Below are 8516 nucleotides of genomic sequence, written 5' to 3'. Positions count from 1 at the left end.
AGTTTCTTTCTCCTTCTTCTCCTTCACCCTTCCGTTCTTTCTTCACTTTCCTGGTCCATCATCTTCGTCACCCTTCCGTTCTTTCTTCTTGGTTTAGTTGTTGCATTACTAATATTGATATGATTCGTGTTTCCAGGTTTGTTTCTAGTAAAATCTAATGTATATTGAGTTTACTAATGATCCTAAGTGTTTGAGGAAGGAACAATGGAAGTTTAGAGGGTTTAGAGATGAAAAATAAAGGAAAAAGTTGAAAAGTTTGTCCGTAGGGCCCTGGGGCACCATTCAAGACAGAGAGCCCCAACTTTGCCTCTGATTTTGAGGCCTGGCGCCCCATGCCTCTAAGAGCGCCAACGATAGAAATTCACCCCGTTCTTTCCCCATCTTTCCGTACTAGTTCCTATGTGATGTACCCATGTTTCTTAGTTGATTCCAACTCTATAAGGAACAAGAATTACCAAATGCACCTGACATGCAACCATAAAGAGAAGTTATGTTGATTTCAGTGAGGCAATTAGGATTCTGAGTCGAGTTGTGACTAACATCGTTGGTAAAAAAAGAAATCGACATGAAGGTTCTGACACTTCGAGGATTCGTGAGTTATTGAGGATGAATCCATCAAGATTTGTGGTTCAAAAACTACTGAGCATCCAGAAAACTTCATCGTGGAACTGAAAAAGGTGTTTGATGTGATGTATGTTGTCGACACTGAAAGAGTTGATCTAGTTCTATATCAACTGAAGGGTGTTTCTAAGACTTGGTTTTATCAATGGAAAGAGGGTAGGGATGAAGATGCACCGCTTGCGAGTTGGGCTTGTTTTGATGAGGCCTTCTTGGGGCATTTCTTTCCCCGAGAACTGGAAGAGGCTAACGTATGAGATTTCCTCACACTTAAGTAGGATTCCCTAAGTGTTCATGAATATGGTTTGAAGCTCACCCAACTATCCCGTTATGCTCGGGAGATAGTTAAAGACATGAGGAGTAGAATGTTTTTATTTGTCACTCAGTTAGGTCTTCTATCAAGCATAGGGGAGGAGCAACAATATTTATTGAGGAAATGGACATTTAAAGGTTAATGGTCTATGTGAAGATTGTAAAGGAAGAGTATCCTAGGGATAGAGAGGAGTTCAAGAACAGAAGGACCAAGATGGGGAATGAATTTGGGCAGCAGAAGAGTAATGTCAACCGGTCGTCTTTCCAACAGGAACAAAAGGGACTTTCTCCATCATATGCCAGTGCACTTGCACCCAGAAATAAAGGTGAGTATACTGGCCAGCATTCACAGAACTTCAGAGCTATACCTGCACAATCTCAAGGTATCGTGGCATAAGGAGGTGGTTGGGCTCCTGTATGTGCAAGGTATGGTAGAACCCACCGAGGGAAGTGTCGTCAGGGCTAGGCAGTTTGCTTCAAATGTGGAAGAGAGGGTTCACTTCATGAAAGAGTGTCCAAATAAAATATAAATAAATGGTACCAGCAGAGGAACAAACCATCTATATTCTATCAACGGGTTCCAAGAGCAAGAGGATTGACCACATCATGTCACTTGTATGATTCAAGTCTTTGACTTTTCTATTTATGTTTTTCTAGACAGAGGAGGGAGTTTATCTTTTGTAACTCCATATGTTGCTATGAATTTTGTTTTTATTCTTGAGCAACTTAGTGAATCATTCAGTATTCCCACACATGTTGGTGATTCTATTCTAGTAGAGAGAGTCAATCGTGATTGTCCCATTTTTGTCAATCACAAGCGTACCATGGCTGATTTAATTGAGTTAGACATTGTCAAGTTCTCATGTCATTCTTCGAGTAGTTAAGCTTCAATTTAGAAATGAGTTAGTCGTAGAGTGGAAAAGCAGTTAAGTTGTGCTTAAGGATCATTTCATTTTGTATCTTAAGGCAAGGAAGTTAGTTGATAAGGGGTGTGTCTATCACTTAGTCTGAGTTAATGACTCTAGTTTTGAGATACCACATATCTAGTCAGTTTCACTTTCAGTAGTTACAAAGTTTACAGAAGTGTTTCCTAATAACCTAGCCAGAGTACCTCTTGAGAGAGAAATAGATTTCGACATAGACATCATTCCAGATACTCGTCCTATGTTTTCCGCCATATAGAATAGAACCAATAGAGTTGAAACTTTATGAGCAGAATTACCTAACCCATGACTTAGAGTTAGTTGTTGTAGTATTTTCTTCGACATAAGATGCCATACATAATCTTTATGGCGTTCATGTGGAAGTGTTCATCGATCACAAGAGTTTTCAACATGTGTTAAGTTATAAAGAGCTTAATCTCATGAAAAAAATGTTGTCTATGGGTAGTACCGCCCATTTTGAAGAAGATAAGAAAGAGTTAGCAAAGAAGGTGCATAGACTTGTACAATTAGGAGTACAATTAATGAATTCCAAAGAAGGGTGAGCAGTGGTGATGAATGGGTGTGAATCATCATTAATTTCAGAAGTAAAAGGCGAGCAAGACCAAGACCCTATATGTCTTGAATTTAAAGAAAATGTTCAAAAGAAAAAAAGTGATGGTTTGAACAAGGGGGAGATGGCATATTAACATATCAAGGTAGGTTGTGCATATCAATGGCAGATGACTGAATTACTTGAAAGCTTAACCATGAAGGGTGTTATGAGATTTGATAAGAAAGGAAATCAATTTGTAAAGAAGCTACTTGAGAAGCTAAATAGGATAGGAAGAAGAGATAACCACATCTCTTCGAATTCGGAGAAGTTCCAAGTTGAGGAAATAATCCTTTTCTTGGCATTGATTATGTTGGCATGTTGTATTTATATTTTATTGTTGGGTGTTTGACTTGAATATAAGATGTGATACCATAAGCCTTGTAAGAAGAATCTCAATCGAGGACGAATGTTCCAAAGGGGGAGATATTGTAACATTTCTCAAATTGAAATACTAGGAAGAATCTTAGAAGTTGAAATAGTATGTTTTGGAAAGAATTAAAATCTCGAAATTTTCTTAAGTTAGGAAAAAGTGAGTTTTTAGTCAACTTCAAAAGTCCATAAATCCTAACTGAAGATGAGGTAGGTATAGTTCCAGATATTGTTGGAAAACCTTGGAGCAATGTTTCCAACAACGTCGAGTTTGCGTGATTTTGATATCGTATAAGTGAGATATGCCCTTTAGAAGTTGTGATGTGGAATTAAGAAAATGTCCAAATCCGAGATTTTAAAGGGTGTTTTGGTCTTCTACTTACCCAATCTAATTAATTCTTTTGTGGTAATATTCTTAGTGTCTAAACTGATAGGATTAAGTTTACACTTTTATCAAAAGAGTTAGGGTTTTGAGAGAAGAGAAAAGAAGAGGAGAAAGGAGAAGCGGAAGCAAGAACGTTCTAGATCGTCGAAGTTCGTGATGTGAAATTTGTCGGGGCTGATCGCTATAAGTTATGTGAGATATTTTCATTCTGGGTTAAATCATCCACACACCAACTTGTTTAAATTCGGTTAGTTTGAGTTTGTTGAAAGATAAAAAGTGAAGTTCTTGAAGAACATTATCGAATTTTTGTTGGTTGAGTTGTTGCATGACTAGTGTTGATTTTATTCGTCTTTCTTGTTTTTTTTTCGAGTCAAATCTATTGTATATTGAGGGTACTAATGTTCTATGTTTTTGGGGAAAGAACCAATGAAGTCTACAGGGTTTAGAGATGAAAACGGAGGAGAAAAGTCTAAACGCCTTTCCATAGGGCCCTTGGCGATGTGCCTCCGGTAGCCCCATAGAAAATCTTTGTACATAGGGACCTTGGCACCGTGCCAGCCAGAGCGCCTCAACTTGGCCTCTATTTCTTGGGGCCTTGTGCTCCACACCTCTATGAGGTCCAAGGACGCCAATTCACCCCATTCTTTACCCATATTTTCGTACTAGTTCCGAAGTGATGTACACATGTTTCTTAGTTTATTCCAACACTCTAAGGTACATCTAAACATCATAAAATCTTCCTAAACATAAGATAATGAACTTTGAATTCATAATTAAATTCAAGAAAAGTTAAGATCAAAGTCAAAGAAGTTAATAGTCAAGTCAAGAACTTAAGAAGCAAGTTAAGGTAAGGTTTTTAAGAGTTTTGAAGGGCCTTTCACAATGTTTTAACTTTTTCTTTAACAATAATGTTTTACGTTGAGTAAAGAGTAAATAGTTGAAGTTGTTTCTTCAAATAAATATAAGGGAAATAAGTATTCCCTAAGAATTGATTTAAAACTCAAGCTTCAAGTTAAGTAAAGAGTAAAGAGTTGAAGTTTATCCTCCAAAGAAATATGCGGGAACTAAGTATTCCCTAAGCTATGATTTATGAGTCAAGTTTTAAGGTAAGTAAAGAAAAGAATTGAGTTCATTTCTCAATAGTTTAAAGGAATTAAGTATTCCTTAAGACTCTACAAATCTTTTTACAGTTTAAGTTAAGATTTAAGTTAAGAGAAAACTAAGATTTCAAAAAATATTTTGAGCAAGAAAAGGGAACATTGATTCCAAAAGAGCTTTGAGTGTTGAGAAATTAGCTAAACCCAAAGAAGGAAGTTGTTTTTATAAGAATGATCTAAAGTATATTTTGGGAGTAGTATTGAGCACTGATGTTGGATGAGAGTTCATATTAACTCAAGTCTCTATGAAAATAATGTAACCATCATTGGTATTAATGGGTCATATTTTGTAGATGATCACGTAAGTTAAGCTAGTGGATCCACTAAGTTAAGTTAGCTTCGTATATTGATGGCAAGGTATAGGTCGGTCCTTGACAGCACAAGGTAAAGTTTTGTAGCATCACTATAAATTTTAAATGATGGTTGTCGGTTAGAGAAACTCCCGCAGCAGTAATTATATGGTTACCCAAGAGGTTCTTCTTAGTATGAATGGGGTATGAGACCTAATTCATGCATTGCACAAGTATACATTGAGGGAAGCATTATATATATTTTATTAAGATTATGAGTTTACATTAGTTTATTTGTTTGTTTACTTATGTCTTATAGCTGATTGTATATTTGCATGCACAAAGTTTAAGACCACGTTTTTAAACAACCTTTTTTATATCGTACATGCCTTTAAAATGCTATATATTGAAATGAGATATTTTTATTTAGTTATGTTATGAGTTGAGCTGAGTCAAGGTAAGTTTTCCATCTTACTCTCTTCAAGTTTAAGTTGTTTTAGCATTCCAACTCGCATACTCATACATTCAATGCACTAATGCCAGTTGGCCTGCATCGTATTATGATGCAGATGCAAGTAACTAGGATAAGTATTTGGTGTACCGTTGATCTAGTGAGCAACTCAGAGTTAGTTGGTGAGTCTTACTTCATTCCGAAGGACATCTTTATCATTTAAGTTATTGTTATTAATTTTTTAGTTTTTAGGATGATTGGGGGTCCTGTTCCAACATCCCTCTTTATTTTAGAGGCTTCATAGAAATATAGTGTTATTTTCTTTAGTCTTTTCATTTCACTTGTAAGCGATTAAGACTTGAATTGCCATTTTGGCTAAGCATTACTTTTAAGTTATTTCTTGTTTTTATCTCTTTTGTTTAAGTCTTCTACTGACTAAGTAAGGCAGACGACGTGTCCGCTCGAGGCCATCAATGGTTTTTGAGTGTCGGCCACGTCAAGGGTGTAGCCTCGGGGTGTGACAAACTCTATGTTTTAAGCTAAATCTAAACTATTTAAAATACCCAACCCTCAAGTTTGTGTTTGATTCTTAATATGTCAAAGTATCTTATTCCCTCACGATATATTCATTCAATTTATGCAGAAACAAGTTAATGCTCTACGTATTCATATCTTCTAGTTTCTCAAACAATATTCTTTGCTATTACTAGACTAAACAGTAACTCAACTCACATGGAATAACAATTACTACTAATTCAACTAGGACCATATTTGGCAGTAGGATTACTATAAAATGTACTTCTATTTATTGATCAATCATGTATCTTGATACTCATAAAATAGATAGTAAATATATATTATTTATCCATCAGTACAATTCGTGTTGCCCAATTATTAGCCTTTCGTAATTAGATTTCTACACCTACAGTGAATTACCTAACTAATATTCTTGGCAGTGTGTAGGAGAAGAAAGAAACAAGGATTAACCTCGAACCTGGAAGTGAAACCTTTGAATAAGTCTCTTTCTCCTTCTTTTCCTCCACCCTTCTGTTCTATCTTCTATTTTGTGGTCCTTCGTTGGAAATAGAAACACAACAACTAGAATTTGTTTCTTTTTTTTTCTTCGCTTAAATTGAAGCAATTGTGGCTACCTTGCACTTTTAGCCCAATCTCTCCCCTCTTTTTTAAAAAAAACAACAACTAATGATGTATTATTGTCCGTAGCTTAAATTTTAATGTATTATAGGTCGTTCACTCTAGGTCTTTGAATCAACGAAAGAAAGTAGGACTTGGGAAATAGATCGATTATTTAGAAATTTTGTAGTTGCAAATCCAACCACATTGTTTATCTTTCTTTATTTGCCTAAGTAACTTTCCGTTTTGCAAAAAAAGTGCAAAAGAGATATGCGAGAAAAATCAAATAAACAACAACATCAAGCTCCCCAAAAGTCATCCAATCATTCAGATGAATCCGTATCTATGCTGCCATTGTTCCAGAATTAAATAAGAATAGCTTCCATCGCTTGAGTTGATTTTGAAAGGTAAGCGAATTTAAAGGCTTGAAGCTAAAAAAAAATGGACCTGTTCACATTAAGGTCATCCAGATGTAGTGGGAAAGAGTACTACTACTCCCACCATCTTACACCTGCGGCACACCTTCCTTACTTCATCAGGTACCGATAATTGCAGTAGTTGTGGCTACCTCCCAAAACTTCATGTACCAAAGAAATCACCTAGCACTTTGTTTGTGATGGAATATTCACCATGGTTTTCAGTCATCGCTGAGCCAAAATACTTGACTACAACAAGATCATTACATCTTCTTACCAAGAATGGATGTATTTGGGATGACCAACAGCACTACTTCAAAATCGATCATTAGCGGCAATTAAGAATTAATTGCCGCTAAATATGTATCTTAAGCGGCAATTAGAATTCTTTGTATATGTATCTAAAGATTTTAGAGACATTGGTCCTAATAATACTTAACTTATTCCGGTAAAGACTTTAGCACTCCATATCAATGTCAATATCTAATGCCGCTAAATGTTATTTTTGTGGTAGTGTAATTGTCCCCATTTTCCCAAGAGACCGCTATTTTGTTATTCAAACTGAACATTACTAAAAATCTTTTGTTTTACTTTCAGGAAATTGTGTCCACTTTCCCAGCTCACTTGAACCAATACTCACTCACTTGTTTTATTCACCATGAAAAAATCTATTATATAATCCTTATTTTTGATAAATCAAATTCCTAGCTATGTAAGGTTTGGACTCACAAGTCTACTGCATAATCAACTTTATCAAAATAGTCCAAGACTAAAAGCACTAGAAACAATGGAAGAATAATTCAGTATAACAGATAAAGAAACTTACAGTGTATACTTTATGAGATAAATTTTCAAGTGATGAGATTTATTCTCCATGTTGTGGATATGATTCTTCTGTTTCAGGAATTCAAGCTCAGCAGACACTTCAGAACCTTCAGCCTGAAATCATAAAAACTAGTCAAAATGCAACATCCATTTCATGTCCAAATTTCAAAGGTTCAACTGATACATGCCTGCAAAGCTTGTACATTTCTTTCGAATTCAGATATATATTAAAGCTTTCTGACTCATGCCCGCTGAGCAAATTACATGTATATTATGACGCCACAATGTTTCAAATCATACGTCATATCTTGGGTATCCATTGAAAGAAAATTTTCTGATCAAATAATACAGTTATCTTGAACTAAGCTATCAAGAAAATATCAATTTGACAAACATATACCGTTCTGCCTTTCCAAAGTTTCTTTTAAGAAAAGGGGGGGGGGAGGTGGAAGGGTTGCACAGTGCTTTGAACTTATTGTTTTGCACATTTTATGTCAGTTTCTTTTAAAAAAAAGACTCATGCTCTGAGAAGAATCTTTTTTTTCAGCAGACCCCTTTGGATGAAGAGGGTCATATTCTGCTACGTCTTTCTTATCACTTCCTAGAGATATAGTGTAACAACCCTAAAAACGGATAAGATAAGAAATGCTTAATGTGTCAAGAATGCCTATGATTAGACTAGGGTTCAAACGGATTGATGCACGTAGAACCAGACCTCGGAACCCTTCCTACAGCCAAGCCAACTAACTTGGGGAGTTATTTGAGCTTGGAAAGGTTGGGTCCAACCATGTAGGGCTCTCGAATACGAAGATTTACTCGAAAGAGTCTTTACCGAACTTAAAAAGGGAAAATCTTAGGTTTGGAGGATCTAGGGGTAAAATGGTCTTTTTGAAGGCTAAGGGTAGTATCATAATTACCCTAAATGTATAATTAATTATTTAATTAATAAGGTGGAGGAGTATTTTGGGGAGAGAGGACTGAAATTGATCTCTTGAAGTGAAGTCTTGCTCCACCCGGGGTCGA

Source organism: Solanum pennellii, chromosome 11, assembly GCF_001406875.1.
Source record: "Solanum pennellii chromosome 11, SPENNV200".
Taxonomy (NCBI): domain Eukaryota; kingdom Viridiplantae; phylum Streptophyta; class Magnoliopsida; order Solanales; family Solanaceae; genus Solanum; species Solanum pennellii.
The sequence above is the reverse complement of the archived record's forward strand: the minus strand, read 5'-3'. Positions refer to the sequence as shown.